The sequence below is a fragment of the Sus scrofa genome, chromosome 8 (genome assembly GCF_000003025.6).
Source record: "Sus scrofa isolate TJ Tabasco breed Duroc chromosome 8, Sscrofa11.1, whole genome shotgun sequence".
In the NCBI taxonomy this organism is placed as follows: domain Eukaryota; kingdom Metazoa; phylum Chordata; class Mammalia; order Artiodactyla; family Suidae; genus Sus; species Sus scrofa.
This window is the reverse complement of record NC_010450.4, coordinates 59,444,334-59,465,180: the sequence shown is the minus strand read 5'-3', so window position 1 is coordinate 59,465,180 and position 20,847 is coordinate 59,444,334. Positions and strand designations below refer to the sequence as shown.

The following is a 20,847-nucleotide window of genomic DNA, read 5'->3' as shown; positions in this document are numbered from 1 at the left end:
GCTAACTAATAATGCTAATCACTAATAGGGAAAATGCAAATGAAGACCAGAATGAGATATTACCTCACACTTGTCAGGTTATCAAAAAGATATTATCAGGAGTTCCCGTCATGGCTCAGCAGTTAAGGAACCTGACTAGTATCCATGAGGATGCAGGTTGATCCCTCACCTTGCTCAGTGGGTTAAGGATCTGATGTTGCTGGGAGCTGTGGTGTAGGTCACAGACATGGTGCAGATCCTGCATTGTTATGGCTGTGGTGTAGGCCAGCAGCTACAGCTCCAATTTGACCCCTAGCCTGGGAACCTCCATATATCATGGGTGTGGCCCTAAAAAGAGAAAAAAAAAAAAAAGCTATTATCAAAAAGATGAAAAAATAACAAGTGTTGGAAAGGCTGTGGAGAAAAAGGAATCCTTGTGCACTATTGTGGGAATATAATTTCGTGCAGCCACTATAAACAGTATGGAGGTTCCTAAAAAAATTAAAAATGAAACTATCATATGATTCAGTAATCCTACTCCTTAGTATTTATCTGAGGAAAATTAAAATGAATTCAAAAATATATAAGGACCCCTTTGTACTTTGCAGCTTGTTTTACAATAACCAATATATGTGAAAGTAGCCCAAGTCTCCATGGGTAGATGAATTGACAAAGAAAATGTGATATATAAAAAATGGACTATTATTCAGCCATAAAAAAAAATGAAATGCTACTATTTGTGACAACGTGGATGGACCTAGAGGTATTATGCTAAGTGAAGAGAAAGATAAATACTGTATGAATTCATTTATATGTGGAATCTAAAAAACCAGATAAATGAATAAACAATCACAAAATAGAAACAGTCATTGCTACAGGGAGCAAACAGTTGGTTACCATAAGGGATAAGGGTAGAGAAGTGAGAGAAATAGATGGGTGAGATTAAGAGGTACAGACTTCCAGTTACAAAATAATTAAGTCATGGATATTAAATATAGTGTAGGAAATAGAGTCAATAGTAATGTAGTATCTTTCTATGATGTCAGATGGCACTAGACTTATTTTGGTGGTGATTTTGAAATATATAGAAATACTGAAACACTATGTTTTACACCAGGAACTAATGTTATGCTGTAGGTCAATTATACTTCAGAAACAAATTCATTCATAGAAAAGATTTGAAATTGCATCAGGCTAGACAAAAGGTATAAAATTCCAGTTATGAGATAAATAAGTACTACAGATAAATATAACTGCTGCATGTTACATGTGAAAGCTTTTAGAATTGTCCTTATAATTGCAAGGAAAAAAGGTTTTTTTCTCTTTTTTTGTATTTATATAAGATGATAGTTGCTCACTAAACTTACCGTGTTAATCATTTCATGATGTAAGTCAAATCATTATGTGGTACAATTTATATGATACTGTATGTCAATTATATTTCAATTAAACTAAGGGAATAATAGAATAGTAATAACATCATTACAGGTATGTAGAGTTGCATTTCTTAGCAAAATGTGATGAATTACACGTGTCTTTACTTAAGCTGTCAAAGAAAGTTGAGTAAGAAGGGAAAGAAGATTTCCCTTTAGCAGTAGATACCTATTCATATCTTATCTAAATTCACTGATGTCAAATCATTTTAAAACTATTCATCAAGTATGTCCTAATACCTGTCTCAACTGGTTCATTTAAGTTGTAATCAGCATCACTTGCAATTTTAAATAAAAATTTTCACATATTTTCTTTCTTTTCTTTCTTTAACTCTTTCTTTCTCTCTCTCTTTCGTCTTTCTTTTTTTATTCTTTTTATAGCCATATCTACTGCATATGGACGTTCCCAGGATAGAGGCTGAATTGAAGCTGCAGCTGCAGGCCTGTGCTATAGCTACACCAGATCTGAGTCACATCTGCAACCTACACTTCAGCCTGCAAAGATGCCAGATCATTAACCCACTGAATAAGGCCAGGGACCAAATATACATCCTCACAGACAACATGTTGGATTCTTAAACCACTGAGCCACAATGGTAACTCCCATGTATTATGTTCCTGCCTTGTTGGTCCCTAAATAATATCTTTTAACTACCTCTTAAGATAACAAAGTAAAAATCAAATACTTACTATGTGGTTTCATGGACTGATATGGTTAACTTTATATGTCAGCTTGGCTGGGATAAGCTATCGTTCCCTTTTGTTTGTAAAACACTAGATATTTCTGTGAAAGAGTTCTGTAAACATGATTAACGCTTATAATTTAAGTAAAGAAAGCTTCCCTTGATAATGTGAATGGGACATATTTAATTAGCTAAAGGCTTAAAATGCCAAAATTGAGGCTTCCTGGAGAAGAAGGGATTCTCAAGACTGTAACATAGAAAAAGTGCAGCTGAGTGCCTAGACTCCTGATCTGCAGTATGGATTTTGGATTCAAGACTTCAACATCAGCTCTTACCAGAATTTTTAGCCTGCCAATCTGACCTACAGATTTTGATTTTACTAGTCCCCAAAATTATGGGGCCGTTCCTTAATATAAATCTATATGTCTTTATATCTGTATTTGTATCTCTAAATCTTATTGCTTTTATTTCCTTAAAGAATCCTAGGAATTTGGGCATATACTTACATCTATAAGCAAAATTTCCTCCTATCTTCTGGAGGGACTATTTTTACATCACTTAAGCAACACTGCAAAAGCCCAAAGCCCAGAAACAGAAAGTACAGGAGTGGATTTCTTTCTTTCTTCCTAAAAAACTTTAAAAAGTGAACATGACAGTAATACTTCTATAAAAATACAAGGCTGTTATAATAATGTTAATGATGGAACATGTAAGAATGAAATCTCAACACCTCATTGTAGAAATATTCCCTTTTTTCTATAAAAAATCATCTTTAGTAAATACATTATCTATACCTATAAAATCATTAGAAATGTATCAAATATTGGCATTTTCTATCCTTTTAAATTAACATTCTTAGTGAATAGAGTTAAAATACACCACTCTCCTCAGTTTCACTGTACTTACATAATCTGCCAATGAAAGGAAGAACTTAATATTTTGAACTTAATATGACTAGGAAGAATCAAATAATTCATGTCATAATTTTGTCCATCAGTAATGGGGTAATATCTAGAATAGTGTTACATATTATTTATATTTATATTATACATATTAATTATAAAAATTCTCACTGGGAACATTGTAAAATGCTAACATTTATGTTTCTCAATTCAAGGAAGGAAAGAGGGCATGAAAATATTTTTAAAAACAGATGGTAACATGTGGGAGGAGAAGCCAGTCTTCATTACTGTTTCAAATAAGTAAATTTGTATAGCACTTTAAAGTTTACAAAACACTTTCACACAGTTTCTTGTTTTCCTGTGTACTTAAGATGTACAATAAGCTCAGCCAAACAGAATATTTTTTATCATTGTCCCAATATAGACAATAATGGTTGAATGCAAGTGGGTATTACCCAGGAAGTTATACCCAAAGATAAACCTGTCCACAATTTATTCTTCAATAGAAAATGCTATTGGACCTATTTAAAAAAAAGAAATAAACTCACAGATTTCAAAACCAATATTATGGTTACCATAGATGAAATCATTGGGGAGAGGGAAGAATTGGGAGTGTGGGAATAACATGTACACACTACTGTATAAAATAAATTAATGAGAACAAAGGTATAGCACAGAAAAATCTACTCAATAGTTTATAATAACCTTTATGGGAGAAAATAATGGATATATTTATATATGTGACTGATTCACTTTCCTGTACACCTGAAACTAATACAACATTGAAAATTAACTGGACTCCATTTAAATTTCAAAAAAATTGCTGTGGTGCCATATATGAGAATAACCTTACAGTAAAACATCACACACAGAAAAAGGGCTAAGAAGGTTGTACATATACCTTTCCTTATGTACCTTATTCCTTTCCTATGTGAATTTCTCCTTGTGGGAAATAATCTTTATTCATTACAACAGAAAGCTGCAAAGACACGACATTTGATGCCAATACAGAAGTAGGAAACGGTTCCTAAACTTGGAACATTCATAAAATACTTCTCATGCATTTTGAGCTGTTTACTGTACTAGAAGCAATTGTTTTAAAATTTGACTATCTTGAATAGTAATTGTCTTGTCAAGCTGGGGTTCTCTCAGATTTGATATCGAGATCACCATCCACCTAATTCATGACATGTTAATAGATTGTACCTTAATTTCACAAGGTTGAAATGTTAGCTACAAGGAAGGAACTCTGTATTGTCAAATACAAAATATTGACAAAGTTCATTCTGCAACTGTTTTAATGCCTTCTTTGTGTTCTTGTTCACACTTCACATCTGTTCTTCACTGTGGTCAATATTCAGGAGTCTTTTCACTCGTTAAAAGGTTACAATGAGATTGACTACTCTGTTCAGCTTTGACAAATGGGAGTACACAAAAGGTATTTTACATCAACTTGTATCAGATCTTTCAAAATGAGATCATTTAATGAACAATTAAAGAATAAAATGTAAATTTCTAGGGAGGCTATATATTCTGGTTAATTTAGGGAAGATAATTCCTAATTTGTACCCCTAGAGCACCTGCAACATTCCCTTAAATCATGTGAGGATGGCAAGGCCTATTTCCTTCTATTATTCTCTTCTGAAATGTTTATTAGTTACAGCATCTGGAAAATTCATACAGCTATTATGGTCTGTCTTCTCCTCCCTTACTCTCGGTATACAGTGCAATGCTGATAACATTTTTCATACACAACCTTAGAGATCAGTATATATAACTCCAAGAAAATGTGTGCAAATTTTGTATACATGTGTATAGTTGCATTTTCCTAGAGACCATTATTAAAATTTAAGGGGTACTTATGATATCCCTACACCTCTCTACCACCAGTTAGGAATTATTTTTGCAGAGCTTACAATAAGGTATTATTAGCATATTAAATAATATAGTCTAACTAGTTAATGTATCTGGTATAGGAAAATACATTTATGAATTGTTTATGGATATGCCATAGTAGAAATATGAGGGTACAGATAAGGGTTATACAGCAATTTCTTTTAAATTTATATATATTTAGATACAAAAGACATTTTTGGACACCCAACATGACTTTTAAAAAGTACTTTTAAGTGATCAAAAAGATATGGTTTAATAAATATTTTAACTTTCTAATAAAAACTCATACATGATATAAATTCATTTTTATGATCAAATTATATACTAAAACATAAGAAATACTATTATAGTAGACATTTAAAATATAACTGCTTATGTTTAATAAATCATTTCCAGGGGTTTCTGGCTCAAGATGGTGATGGAGGAGGATTATTAACTCAGTTCCTGCCATGGACACACTGAATCTTCAGCTACATACAAAACAATTTCCTCAAAAAAACCAAAACCAGCTGAGCAACTTCCACATATAAAGTGAATTACAAGAAACCCAAATCAAATCAGATAAGAGAGGCTGGGACACAACCTTGCCATGAACTCTCAGACTCCCTGGCATATGGTGAATCAAATCTGGGGGGAACTCACAAACCTAAGTGTCTCCCTGACAAGCAAATGTTTAAACCCCATATTGGGCATCCTGAGTTTTAAGACCTGCACCTGAGAGATATGCCCTCAACCCATCTAACTCTGAATGCCAATGGGGCTTCCATCCATGAGACTCACAAGTCTATAGCAAACTGAGAAAGAGTTCTTTTTTTAAAGTATAGTTGATCTATGAGATATGGGATTAAGATGGTGAAATAGAAGAACTGAAGCTCACCTTCTCTCATAAAAACTGAATGGATAAACCCTTAGCCAGACTTTTCAAGAAAAAAAGAGAGAGGATTCAAAACAATAAAATTAGAAATGAAAAAGGAGAAGTTACAATGGACATCACAGAAATACAAAGGATCAAAAGAGACTACTATTTGCAACTATATGCCAATAAAATGGAAAACCTTGAAGAAATGGACAAATTCTTAGAAAAGTAAAATCTTCCAAGACTAAACCTAGACAAAATAGAAAAGATGAATGGACCAGTCACAAGTATTGAAATTGAAACTGTGATTAAAAATCTTCCAAAAAACAAAAGTCCAGAACCAGATGGTTTCACAGGTGAATTCTATCAAACATTTATAGAAGAGATAACACCTATCCTTCTGAAACTGTTTCAAAAAATTGTAGAGGAAGGAACACTCCCACCTCATTCTATGAGGCTACAATCATCCTGATACCAAAAGGAGACAAAGATACCACAAAAAAAGAAAATTACAAGCCAATTTCACTGATATACATAGATGCAAAAAATCCTCAATAAAATACTAGCAAACCAAATCCAACAATACATTAAAAGGATTGTACATCATGATCAAGTGGGATTTATCAGGAGCAAGACAAGGATGTCCACTCTAACCACTACTGTTCGACATGGTTTTAGAAGTCCTAGTGATGGCACTCAGAAGAAAAAAAATAAAAGGAATCTAAAATGTAAAGGAAAAGGTAAAACCATCACTGTTTGCAGATGACATAATACTATACCTAGAAAATCCTAAAGATGCCACCAGGAAACTGTTAGAGCTCATCAATAAATTTGGCAAGGTTGCATGATACAAAATTAATACACCGAAATTGATTGCATTTCTATATTTTAACAATGAAATATCAGAAAGAGAAATTAGGGAAACAATCCCATTTACCATCAGATCAAAAATAATAAAATACTTAGGAATAAACCTACTTGAGACAAAAGACCTGTATTCTGAAAACTATAAGACAATGATGAAAGAAATCAAAATGCCTATATATATCTATGGGAAGATGAACTGAAAAAAATGGAGACAAAATTCAAGGCAATTTCCCTTGCCATAGAAAGATATATTGGAAATGTTTGTAGGCAACAAATTTAGAAGTTTTGACAAAACCAAAGAAAATAAAAAATAGTGTGGGGGGGAAACAACCCCAAATTTTTGAGTATTGCTTTTGATTTGTTTGCCAATTAAAAACTTATCTCAGTGTAGCACATTGATATTTTATGGCAAATATCAGTAAAAGTATAAATTACATTCCACATATGATAGGTATTTTTTGATATAAGACCTGTACTCTGAAAACTATAAGACACTGATGAAAGAAATCAAAGACATACCATGCTTTTGGATTGGAAAGTCAATATTATCAAAATGACTATACTACCCAAGGCAATCTACAGATTCAATGCAATCCCAATCAAACTACAAGGATATTTTTCACAGAACTAGAACAAAATATTTTAAAGTTTGTTTGGAAGCTCAAAAGACCAGAATAGCCAAAGCCATCCTGAGAAAGAAAAATGGAGCTGGGGGAATCATGCTCCTTGACTTTAAACTATACTACAAAGCTACAGTCTTCAAAACCACATGGTACTGGCCCAAAGACAGAAATATAGATCACCAGAACAGGATAGAAAGCCCAGAATTAAACCCACATACCTAGAGTCAACTAATCTATGACAGAGGAGGCAAGAATATATAATGGAAAAAAGACAGCCCCTTCAACAAGTGGTGCTGGGAAAACTGGGTAGCCACATATAAAAGAATGAAACTAGAACACTTCCTAATACCATACACAAAAATAAACTCAAAATGGATTAAAGACCTAGATATAAGGTCAGATACTATAAAACTCTTATAGGCAAACATAGGCCAAACACTCTCTGACATAAACAACAGCAACATCTTCTCAGATCCACTTATTAGAGTAATGACAATAAAAATAAAAACATACAAATGGGACTTAATTAAACTCAAAAGTTTCTGCACAGCAAAGGAAACCCTAAACAAAACATAAAGACAGTCCACAGAATGGGAGGAAATACTTGCAAATAAAATGAATTACAAGGGATTAATCTCCAGAATTTATAAACACCTTTCTGTAGCTTAATACCAAAAAAAAAAAAAAAAAAAATCAAAGGAATGGGCAGAAGATTTAAAGAGACAATACTCCAGAGACATACGGATGGCCAAAAAAAAAACACATGAAAAGATTTTCAACATCACTAATTATGAGAGAAATGCAAATCAAAACCACTATGAGGTACCACCTTACCCTAGCCAGAATGGCCATCATCAAAAAGTCTAAAAACAATAAGTGCTGGAGAGGATGTGGAGAAAACAGAACCCTCTTACACAGTTGGGAATGTACATTGGTACAATCACTGTGGAAAACAGTATGGAGATTCCTCAGAAAATTAAAAATAGAATTACCATTTGATCCAGCAATCCCACTCCTGGGCACCTATCAAGAGAAAACCATAACTTGAAAAGATACATGTACTCTAATGTTCATTGCAACACTCTATACAATAGCCAAGACATGGAAACATCATAAATGTCCATCATAGATTAGTCAATAAAGATGTTTTGGTACATATACACATTGGGATATTTCCCAGCTATTAAAAGGAAAGAAATAACGGCATTTGGAACAACATGGATGGACCTAGAAATTATCATGCTAAGTGAATCATTCAGACAGTGAGACACCAACATCATATGCTATCACTTACATGTGGAACCTACAAAAAAGACACAATGAACTTCTTTGCAGAACAGATACTGACTCACAAACTTAAAAAAAAAAAATATGGTTTCCCAATGAGACAGGTTGGGGGGTGGGGGATGTACTGAAGGTTTGGGATGGAAATACTATAAAATTTGGTTGTGATAATCATTGTACAACTACAAATGTAATAAAATTCATTGAGTAATAAAAAAATGTATGGTTGATTTACAATGTTGTACCAATTTGTGCTGTATAGAAAAGTGACCCAGTTATTTATGTCTGGATATTCACACATGAACATACACTCCCATTTGTACAGAAAAGTGACCCTGTTTTTCACGTGTGTATATTCACATGCACACATACACAACCATTTTCTCTTTATATTATCTTCCATTCTTCCATCATGGCCCATTCCAAGAGACTGGACACAGTTGTACAGTAGGACCTCATTGTTTATACATGAGGAAACAGTTCTTAAGTGACTAGTACATACAGACTCACCCACCCTAGGGAAAAGCACAGTGGCAGCTTTTTTAGGTGAAAAAGCTTTGTTTATCTAAAACCATCTGCCTGAGAGGTAGGCATCCATTTAACCCACATATAGGTGGCTACTAAAATATTCTCCAAAAGTCTCTTCTCCACCTTAAAGGAGCTTGTAATTTCGCACCCCAATTTTTGTGGCTTCTACTCAGGGGACACCTCTAGATCAGCTGTGTATTGTAGTGGCTAGTAGGGCTTATGCTTATGCTCAGCAGATAGACTTAACAGACTTATGCAGAACATTCCATTTAAAAGGAAGAGAATACACATGGAACATTCTCCAGGATAGACCACATGCTAGGCCACAAAACAAGTCTTCATACATTTAAGAAGACTGATTGAAATTATACCAAGTATCTATTCTGACAACAGTTGTATGAAACTAGAAATACATTACAGGAGGAAAACTGGAAAATTACCAAATATATGAGATGAAACAACATGCTACTAAACAACCAATGGTTCAAAGAAGAAATCAAAAGAATTTAAAAAAATAACTGAATAATGGAAACACATCATACCTAAACTTATGGGATACAGCAAAAGCACTTCTAAGAGGGAAGTTCATAGAAATAAATCCATGCATCAAGAAAGAAGAAATCTGAAACAACATGGTTTTAAACTTCAAGGAACTGGAAAAAGAAGAAATGAAGTTTAAAATTATTAGAATGAATAAAATAACAAAAATAAGAGTGGAAATAAAAATAAAATAGGGCCAAAAAACAACAGAAAATGTCGATGAAACCAAGAACTTGTTTTTTGAAAAGACATATCAAACTGACAAACCTTTAGTTAGACTAATCAAGAAAAAGAGGAATCAAATAAAATACAGGAAGGAAGAAGCATTACAACTGGTAATACAGAAATAGAAAGGATTATAGTATAAACAATTATGCACCAATAAATTGGACATCTTAGAAGAAGTAAATTCCTAGAAACATAAACCTACCAAGACCAAATCATGAAGAAGTGGAAAATCTGGACAGCTAATTACTAATAAGGAGATTGTATCAGTGATCAAGAACCTCCCATCATACAAAAGTCTAGAACCAGACAACTTCACTGGTAAATTTTACCAAACATTGAAAGAGAATTAAAAACAATATCTCTCAAATTCTTTCAAAAAGTAGAAAAGGAAAGGATATTTCCAAACCAATTTTATGAGATAGCATTACACTCACAATGACACCACAAGAAAGAAAATTACAGGCCACTATCCCTTATTAACTTAGATGCAAAAATCCTCAGAAAAATAACAAACCTAATTCAACAATTCATTAAGGAATATACAATTTTGAAAGAACAGTATCTTCAATAAATGGCATAAGGAAAACTGCATAAGCCACATATAAAAGAATAAAACTCGACCATTATCTTACACTATACACAAAAATTAACTCAAAATGAACTGAAGAACTGAAGATAAGACCTGAAACCATAAACTCCTAGAAGAAAATGTGGACATTATGCTCCTTGATTATTTTTTGGAATTGACACAAAAACAAAAGCACAAGTAATCAAGTGATACTATATTAATAAGTTTCTGCATAGCAAAGAAAGCCATCAACATACTAAAAGTACAATAAATAAATGGAAGGACATATTTTCAAGTCTTGTATCTGTCATGGGACATATTTCTACCATATTTTCTTAGCCTCTTTGCTGAAAACTCCATTTTGTCCTGCTTTACTTTACCCCATCTTCCTGCTTGGAAAACAGTCGCAGTGCTGGTAAATGACTTAAGCTTAAGAACGAAGACCTAAAGGCATAAGTTATTGATAGGGTCAGCTGAATGAGGACATAATGCGTTGGTCTAGGCACATGGGACCTGTGCAGATTGGTACGCCTTTGCACAGCATGATGTGTCCTCTTAGAATAAAAGAAAGAGGAGCTTCATGGCCCCAAGGGTTTATGAGGGGTCATTAGCAGGATATGCATTAGCAAGGAGAACCTAGGTGCAAACCTAGGCACACTGGATTGCTGCAGATAGGCATGCTATGCATAGATAGCTGAAGCCAAGCTTCCTCAAATGCTAATGATTGTTAAATGCCTAAAGGTCAGAATAAAAGCTTAACCAGCTACAGGCTATGTGACTATTAAAATAACTTAAAAAAACCTATATCCTGCACTTACAACCCCCTCCTCACTTGACATAATCCTCAAGAGCACAATAAAAGCAGTGTGGTTTCTTGAGGTGGTGCTCTTGGTCCCAGAGAACTTGAGTCCCCGGATCCCACCTTTACTTAAGATAAGTGTCTCTGTGTCTTGTTTTATGTTAACTTTTTTCCTTAAGTTTCACAGCACCCATTCTTCAGCCCCATCCTGCTGAGCTGATCTGGGCATGTATCTAGTGAATTAATATCCAAAATATATAAAGAACTTTTACAATTCAATAGAAAAATCCAACAATCTGATTAAAATTGATGTTCTGAATAGACATTTTTCCAAAGAAGAAATGCAGATGGCTAAAAGGAACATAGGAAAAATACATGATATCACTAGTCATCAGGGAAATGAAAATCGGAACCAAAATGAGATATCACCTCATACTTATTAAAATGGCTATTATCAAAAAAGTCAGAAAGAGAAAGACAGATGTCATATGATATCACTTATATCTAGAATCTAATATAGGGCACAAATGAATCTTTCCACAGAAAAGAAAATCATGGACTTAGAGAATAGACTTGTTGTTTCTATGAGGGAGGGGGAGGGAGTGGGATGGATTAGGAGCTTGGGGTTAATAGATGCAAAACTATTGCCTTTGGAATGGATTAGTGATGAGATCATGCTGTGTAGCACTGAGAACTATGTCTAGTCACTTATGATGGAGCATGATAATAGGAGAAAAAAGAATGTATACATGTATGTGTAACTGGGTCACCATACTCTACAGTAGAAAAACATTTTTTATTGGGGAAATAACAAAAAATGAAAAAAAGTCAATAGATAAGTTTTGGAGAGAATGTGGAGAAAAGAGAATCTTTATGCACAATTGGCAGAACTGTAAATTGGTGCAGCCACCATGGAAAATGTTATGGATGTTTCTTAAAAACTAAAGCAGAACTACCATGTGACCTAGTAATTCCAATTGTGGGTATTTATCCAATGGAAACAGAAACACTAACTTGAGAGGTTATATGAACCCCTCTGTTCACCAAAGAATTATTTACAGTGGTATAGACATAGAAACAGCCTAGGTGTCCATCAATGGATGGATGGATAAAGAAAATGGGATACACACACACACACATGAACACACACACAAATATACCATGATGGAATATTACTCATCCATAAAAACAAAGAAATTTTGCCACCGTGACAATGTATGTGGACCTTTCAGGCATTATGGTAAATGAATTAAGTTGTACAGAAAAACAGTTACTCTATGATCTCACTTATATGTTAAATCTAAAAAAAAAAAAAACAAAAAAACTCGAAAACACCACTACAAAGCACTAAACAAAATAACCCCCAAACTCATAGATACAGAGTACAGATTGGGGGTTTCCAGAGGAGCATGGTGGGTGGTGGACTAAATGGGTGAAGGCGATCAAAAGCTACAAACTTATAATTATTCATGGGGCTATAATTCACAGCATAGAGATTAATGTTAATCTCTTTCAAATAAATTGCTAAGAGAGCAGATCTTAAAAGTTCTTACCACATGAAAAAAAAATTAAACTATATGTGGTAACAGATATTAGTCATGTGGTGGTGATCATTTTTGCAATATATACAAATAGCAACTCATAATGTATATCTGAAACTAATACAGTTTTATATGTTAATTGTATTCCAATTAAAAAAATAATTGGTAAGGCACATAATTTCACCACACATGAAGCACAAAGCTTTTCTACTTAAAGAAAAGCATGTTTTGAGCATTACTCAAATTCTTTAGATACTTTGATTTTAACAGTTATAATTTAGTCTAGAACACATACTTTTTATCCTAGTGCACAAAAGTACATGAATATTGTTCTTGATTAAAGTATTTTCTCTCATAATGTAAAAAAAATTGTTCAGAGGGAGCATCCACTTGAAAAGATTGGGAGATAAAGTTTTCAAAGTTGAAACCAATATTTTCTACTTAGGAAATGTTCTTTGAACATTTATAATCTATATAAAAGATATTTTGATGGATTAAGTGATCCATTTGTCAGAATATTCTATTCAAAGAGCCATCTCTTTGTGGAAAAAAATGCTGTGATTTGAATGTTGCAGTTAAATATTTTGGTAAATGCATACATACTATTTACTGCTAAAATATGTGAATGATTTCCGGGTTTAGTTTTTTGTTTGAAGATAAAATAATGCACATTTTTTATGTAATATATTTCTGACAGAGCACTTATATTTTAGTGATCATCTAAACAATTTTTTTTTACTTTGAAATGGATAGTTTTCATAATGAAGTACTATTTAGGAAATGTAAAACTATTCCAGGAAAGATACTGTTCATAACATTTGGTTTTAATGTATGCATCTTACAGTGTTCTGATAGTTTAAACATTACACTTGTTGGTGTACATAGTTTTATAATAAAGAAAGAGCTTCATTCCATCAGAGTTAAAACACAAACATTGCCTTTCCGTGGACTGAACAAAAGTACTCAAGTATAGTACACATGGAGAGTGACAAATAAACTCCAAGAAAACTAATGTATACTCTCAGAATATTTGCCCAGAGTAATTTTCTTTCACGACATTTCCATTGTAAACAAGCACTTAATAACTTCATTAAAATCTTGTACTCAGTGCAAATGGAGCAACCCTTCACATTTAAGAATTAGATGGTTTATCACTCTCAGGTCTTCAGAGGCAAAAAAAAAAAAACCCAACAAAAAAACAGGCTATCAGTCCTCTCTTACAGTAAAGAAGTTTATCTTAGTGGTTCACTCTAACAGGAATTCCCTTCTGAAATATAATAACCATTTCTATTTATTTTAGTATCATCCTGATTGATAATTCCTTCCTTACAAAATTCTAGTGCACTAAATATACCTCTTATATGTACTTAGAAATATAAAATTCACAATTAAGACTTTAGATTGAGTGTTTTCCTCCTGGGTATAGTAAGTTTGTTTTGGGAGGGGGATAGGGAATTAAAAGGTAACAGGGCAGTAGTGTTAATAGTATAGATGTAACATATGTTATTTTTCAAAGGAGGCCTCAGAATTTCTAGGAGATATTTGTAACTAATGTTTTCATTTTGAAGTTTTTTTTTTTTTTTTTTTTTAATATAGATCCTTGTTTTGTAGCCTGGAGGAGAATGATAGTGATTTGGGAGGGTGGCTAAATCAGCACCTACCTGTCAGAATACTGCAGTGCAACCTAGGAAAAGACAAGTCATCTGAACCTTGACACTGCAAGCTATGTACAAAGATGTTGGGATTTTTAAACGTGTTACTGGTTCAAGGCAGACTTCTGCTTTGTTTGATCTCTAGAACGATAGCATGATCATGAGGTAAGAACATATAAATCTTCTTATTGAGAAAGGAATTGAGTATTTCTCCTCACTGCATGTAGGTTAACTAAATGCTTCCCCAAATACTTATTTTTTTTTTTAAATTTGCATCTTTTTAAGATCCTATGAGATCTGTCAAAGACTCCTAGCCATGCAGTTTCAAAAGACATGTTTAAGGTCAAAATGACAAATTAGGCACATGTACTTAGCTTCCATTTTATTTCTAATTCTAAAATAAAAAGTTAAAAATTATGAAAATTATTCAATTTCTGCAAAGAGAAGGGGAAGTTGGTAGACTATTCAATAGTGGATTAGACATGTCAACACATTTCTCTAGGAAAAAGAACAAACAAAGGAAATGATTGAGGTTAGTGCAGAGAAGAAGCAGCTGCACATGGGTGGTGGAGGAGGAACAAAACATGTGACCTTGGAACCCCTAAGATGCTCTTAGGTCTGTGGAGTTTAGAAGAGGAAAGTAGGCCTAAAAGAGAGATACATGTCAAAATATTAAAGCAAATCAGAGAAAAGTAAAGCTCTTAATGTGTATGTTGGTGTTCCAGACTAAAGAAAATACAGTCAATGATTAGGAGAGGAGACTGTCCAAGGAGAACAATATTTCAGGGGGAATGTTAAAAAAGAAAAAATAGGAAAGCAAATCTGGTGTGACTTTGGAAGGATGAGAAATTGTTACCTGATTGGAAGCCTATTCTAAAATAAGACCTGTGAACTGGCATGACTTGTCTACCTCATAACATAAACAGAACTCTCTCTCTACATAAATAGAACTCCACTCAGGTTGATAACATGAAAGAATGTGATTCTGATACACCCAATAAAAGACCAGGCTTTTTAACAGAAAATTGAGGATACCCAAGTGTACAAAAACAATGACCAGTAAAAAAACATGAAAACAAAAGTAGCTCCAGAAGAAAGATTTCAAGCAATTGAAAAGAATTAGTTATTTTGTGGAGTTAAATTAACATTCAGAGAAAGTCAAGAATAATTATATTCATAAATATAGAAAGAGACTGCTATATTAAAAATGATAAATTTAAGGAGGGGATAACAGCTTTTCCAAACTTAATAGACAACTGGTAAATTGAAAAATCAGAATAAACAAAAATATGTTTTAGAAATATTACGGAGTTCCCATCGTGGTGCAGTGAAAATGAATCTGACTAGGAACCATGAGGTTGCAGGTTCGATCCCTGGCCTCACTCAGTGGGTTAAGGATCCAGCATTGCTGTGAGCTGTAGTGTAGGTCACAGACGTAGCTTGGATCTTGCATTGCTGTGGCTATGGTGTAGGCTGGCAGCTGTAGCTCCGATTAGACCCCTAGCCTGGGAACCTCCTTATGCTGTGTGTGGGTGCAGCCCTAAAAAAAGAAAGAAAGAGAGAGAGAGAGAGAGAGAGAGAGAGAGAGAGAGAAGGAAAGAAGAAAGGAAGAAAGAAAGAAAGAAAGAAAGAAAGAAAGAAAGAAAGAAAGAAAGAAAGAAATTAATTCCAGAATATAGAATAAGGAAAACACACACACACACACACACACACACACACACACACAGAAGTTGGGAGCGCCCTGGTGGCCTAGTGGATAAGGATTCAGCATTGTCACTGGTGTAGCTTGGGTCTCAAATTCAATTCCTGGCTTGGGAATTTCCAGGTGCTAGGGGCAAGGCAAAAAAAAAAAAAAAAAAAAAAAAGTAGATGATGGGAGAAGATAAAAGATATCAGAGGTCAATCCAAGAGGGCCATTATCAGGAAAAAAAGTCAGTTTTCTTTGCCAGGAGTGAGAGGGTAACAACAGAAGAGGAGTTTTCAAAGTTGAACATATATACTCAATTTTTAAAAATCTAAATTACTATACAGTATAATAATAACAGAATACATACCTACATTTACCTGCATCACAATGAAATTTCATGACACCAAGAATTAAGAGATTCTTCTGAAAATTTCCAGAGAGAAACCAAACCAAATAAAACTAAACCTAATTAAACAAATTTTCTGGAAGACAAGAAAGACCATGGTCTCTGTCTTTCCACTGGGGACAATGGATGTTTAAAGAGAAAAGAAATACAAATTGTTAGCTAAATTCTTTGATTTCACCTTAATAGACTTAAAGGCCTTTGGCCTTGGAAATAAAATAGTATTATGCTGGTAAGAAACAGATACTTAAAGTCATAACCCCAGGAGCATGGTAAAAACAGACTGCTATTAATATATTAAACACGTGCAAAAAGGATCTTATTTAAATTGTAAAACATTTTATTGTTCATTTAATCTATAGACTATTGCAGAAAAATAAGTTAATGAACTGTGTTCATCTTACTTGGGTCTATAAAAGAGTTTAGGTTTTTCTATTAGTAGGAAAATATCAGTCTCTTGTGTCTAGTTTTTATCCTATTGGGATAGTTAAGGAAAACAAACGGTGGTGTTAGCAGATTTAAATTTAAATATGATATAAAACTGATTTTTTGGCACTGTAGCAGTATTTTTAAAAATCCCAAAGAAAAAGAAATTCTCACCTATAATTCACACCTGAATAATCTATCAATTAATTGCTAGAGTATCATAAAGATATTCTCAAAACATTGTGGACTTAATACTTTCACCTGACATGTACATTTTCTTAGGGAGACATTTTGGACTTTATCCCAGGAAAATTAGGAAACAAATTAGGAGCATTTGGTAGAACACAGGCACAGACCAATCAGCTTGGCTGCCAGCAGGTGTGTTGTTGCGCTGGTTCAATAATTAGCTCTGGATCTAATCCAGAAGAGTACTGTAAGGAGGGTAGGGGAATTATAGGATGGCAGTGTCAGCCAGCCCATATTCTGAGCATTAAAAATCACAACAGCAGGAGCTAGCGCTCTAAGAGAGATCTCTCTGGGGAGGGAGTTGGTGTGAAAGGTGAAGGAGGACTTAAGAGAATAGATGTGTGATTATGTAGATTAGAGTCAGGACAACAGGGTTCACCTATCTATGGTCATTAGCTTTGTAGCCTCCGCAGTATTCATCAAGAGCCCTGCACCTCAATTCCTTTTCCTGTGCAATTGGGATAATAAAAAGTATTGTAAAAAGTTATTGGAAACACAGTAAGAACAGTTCACAGGGGAAAATAGTATCCAGAGATGAATGAAAGATGAGGCTATAACAAGGAAAACAAAGGATTTTGAAAACCTATGTATAAGAATTAATAGTTTTCTAAAATATGGAATTGCTCAGAATAACAAAAGTTTCCCATTGACTTTGATCCTAGGTACAATGTCCTTTCAGAGGGACAGGTTTATATTTTTCTAATGGATAAATAAAATTCAAACTCACAACTTGATGTTAAGATTCATTACATCATAATGATATAAATATAAATTACTGAAAGCTAAATTTTAGGGCAAACCTAAGAAAAAGTAAGTTATTGGAGAACAAATGGTAAATGATTACCATGATAATGTAAAAGTAAAATCAAATGCATAGCTTAGAGAATGTGTGCAGTGAAAAGGGAGAAAAAAGTACTGTGGCTTACTCATCACCTTATGTGACAAAGTGCAGAGCAAAAAGAACGTTTTGTATATTGATGGATATTCAAGAATATCACTCATAATTATAGACACAACCAATAGAAAAATAATAACCATCAGAAAAATAACTTTATATATGTATTTTATATGTATATATGATATACACATATATATGAAATAATTAATGGTAGAAAGTGTTGATGACAGCAAAATTCTCATCACTCATATCAAGGAGTCAGTGGGTACTGCCTAGCTTTCTAGTTTATCACAGAATAACGGTAGTAACAAAATTTCTCTACCCACTTCTACCAATAAAACAATAACTCATATATTCATCATAACTACGAGATGAAGACTGTGAACTTCAAACTACCTGTATATATGGGGAAAAAAAAAACACCCAATCCACTAGAACGTCAGATCCCACATGCAGGTGTGATGGATCACTGGTACAATCCCACTTAGAAAGATCCCACACTGAATGAGTAAATCCTGAGAATTAATCTGATGTCAGATAGAGCAGAATAATAGCCCTTGAGAGGTCAAAAGGAAGAAGGTTGAAAGGTTAGAGGGCCCAAGGGCACAATGCTGGGAAGGCACCACTTCTGTAGAATAAGGGGCTAAGAAGGAGGAAGTGTGCCTCGGAGATGTGGAGGTAAAGAAAAAGCAAGCAGGAAAATTAGTTATATCGCTGAAACATAAGCACATTACAAGTTTGTAAATCACACCCTTTATGAATTTCCCACTATTTGGTGCTGTAACAAAGTACTTTAACTCAGTAGCTTACAACAACACAAATCTTTTCTTTCACAGTTTGGGAGGCCACAAGACTGAAATCAGTTTCTCTAGCTGAGAGTCAAGGTGTTACTCTAGGGAATCACAGGACTGATTTCTTCTGGAAGCTTTGGGAAGCATCTGTTTCTTGCCTTTTTAAGCATCTAGTAGCTGCCTGTGGCCTTGCCTTGTGGCCCCTTCCTTCATCTTAAAGCTCATCGCTCAAAAATTTGCTTCCAGAGTTCCTGTTGAGGCTCAGCAGAAATGAATCTGAAGACACAAGTTCGATCCCTGATCTTGCTCATGGGGTAAGGATCTGGCATTGCTGTGAGCTGTGATGTAGGTAGCAGACGAGGCTTGGATCTTGCGGTGCTGTGGCTGTGTTGTGGGCTGGCGGCTACAGCTCTGATTGACCCCTAGACTGGGAACTTCCATATGCAGCAGATGTGGCTCTTAAAAAAAATTGCTTCCATCATCACATTTCTTTTTGTCTCTGATTCTTCCCCTGTCCCTCTTTATATGAACTATTGTAATTACACTGGGTCCACCAGGATAATCTACTCATCGCAAGGTCTTAATTTAAACACAAATTCTCTTTTGCCAGGTAGGGCAACACAGATTCTGGGAATTATGATGTGGTCATATTTGGGGAACTATTATTCTGTGTATTCTCCCTCATCAAGTAAAATAGCACCATAACTAAGCTACACCTTCCTGTGCCAATAGAAGAGACTAGTCTGGAACTTAGAAATCCAGTTAGACCCTCATGCATTTCTCTATGACTGGGCACAACTCTTATAGTGCATCAATAAGGAAATAAAATTAGGAAATAAACTTAAATGAAAGACAACATTTATATGAGGCTATAGAAAGAAAAAAATCCTAGAAAACTGGAATAAAAATGTTTCAAAGTCTTCCACCAACCAAAAATACAAAACAGAAGAAAAGTGCATCACCACATTCTCACCTGGATAAAATATAGTAAACAGTAATTTTGAAATGTAAGGAGTGTCTTGAATCATGAATTCAAAAACCTGATTCAAGGGCATAAATTTATTAAAAAAAAAAGAAAGATATGAAACAACCAAACTCAGAAAAAAATACATCTTAAAAATGATGAGTAAATTACAAGCTGCCAAATGGAGACCATACTCATTTAAAATTTAATGGATGGCATTAAGGAGATACTTGAAAACGAAAAGAAGCATGATGATGTAATGGAGAAAAGTATAAAAATTAGATAAAAGGACATTCATGCATAGTTCAGGGCAAAGAGATTCTATAATACATGCCATTAGAGAACCTAAAAAAAAAAAAACAAAAGCAAAACCCCAAAATAACCTAAAAAATAATATTTAATAATAAAATCAGTCTTAACATCAGTAAAGATTAAAAAGAAAGGTAAGGGATTAAGCCATATAAAAGAGCAATACAATGCAGATATACAAACAATAAATATAATTATAAAATGCCAGAGTTAGAACAAAATAAATAAATCATAATTAAATGTTAATGGATTCAACTCATTTAAACAGAAACTACAGGAGATCCAAAAATAAATATACAGAAACACAATAAGAGGAGCCCAAACCACCCGCAGTTAAAAGAGGTCATGTGAACCAAACAATGAAGACATAGAGTCACTGACAACATAACCCTAAAGCAGATTTTAAGGTGATGTCTCCAATATTAAACCTGTAACAAAGAATATATTTTCTGCTCAGCACACATAGAACACTGACAAAAAACTTGCCTATATATTATTTTTGAAACAACATTATTAAATTCCACGTTGCAGTAAAGTTACACTCTGATAAAAATGTAAGAACTAAAAATTAATAAAAACTCAAAAAGGACTTTTAACCTAGAAATTTGGAAATTTTCTCTTAAAAAAAAAAAACTTCTGAACGGTAGGGACAATGCAAACCGAAATTGTAGAAGTTGCATAATAACAAACAATTCATACCAACAGTATACATTTAAAGGAGGGGACAGAAAAAAAAATAAAGCT

At 33.8% G+C, this 20,847-nt stretch overlaps 1 long non-coding RNA gene across 1 annotated transcript in view; it reads left to right on the top strand.

The window, feature by feature from the left end:
• LOC110262110 overlaps positions 1-5,731 on the top strand; it is a 403,568-nt gene extending 397,837 nt beyond the window's left edge. Inside the window, exon 3 of the long non-coding RNA XR_002346687.1 lies at positions 5,290-5,731. This is a non-coding gene — a long non-coding RNA (uncharacterized LOC110262110). The remainder of the gene's footprint in view (positions 1-5,289) is intronic.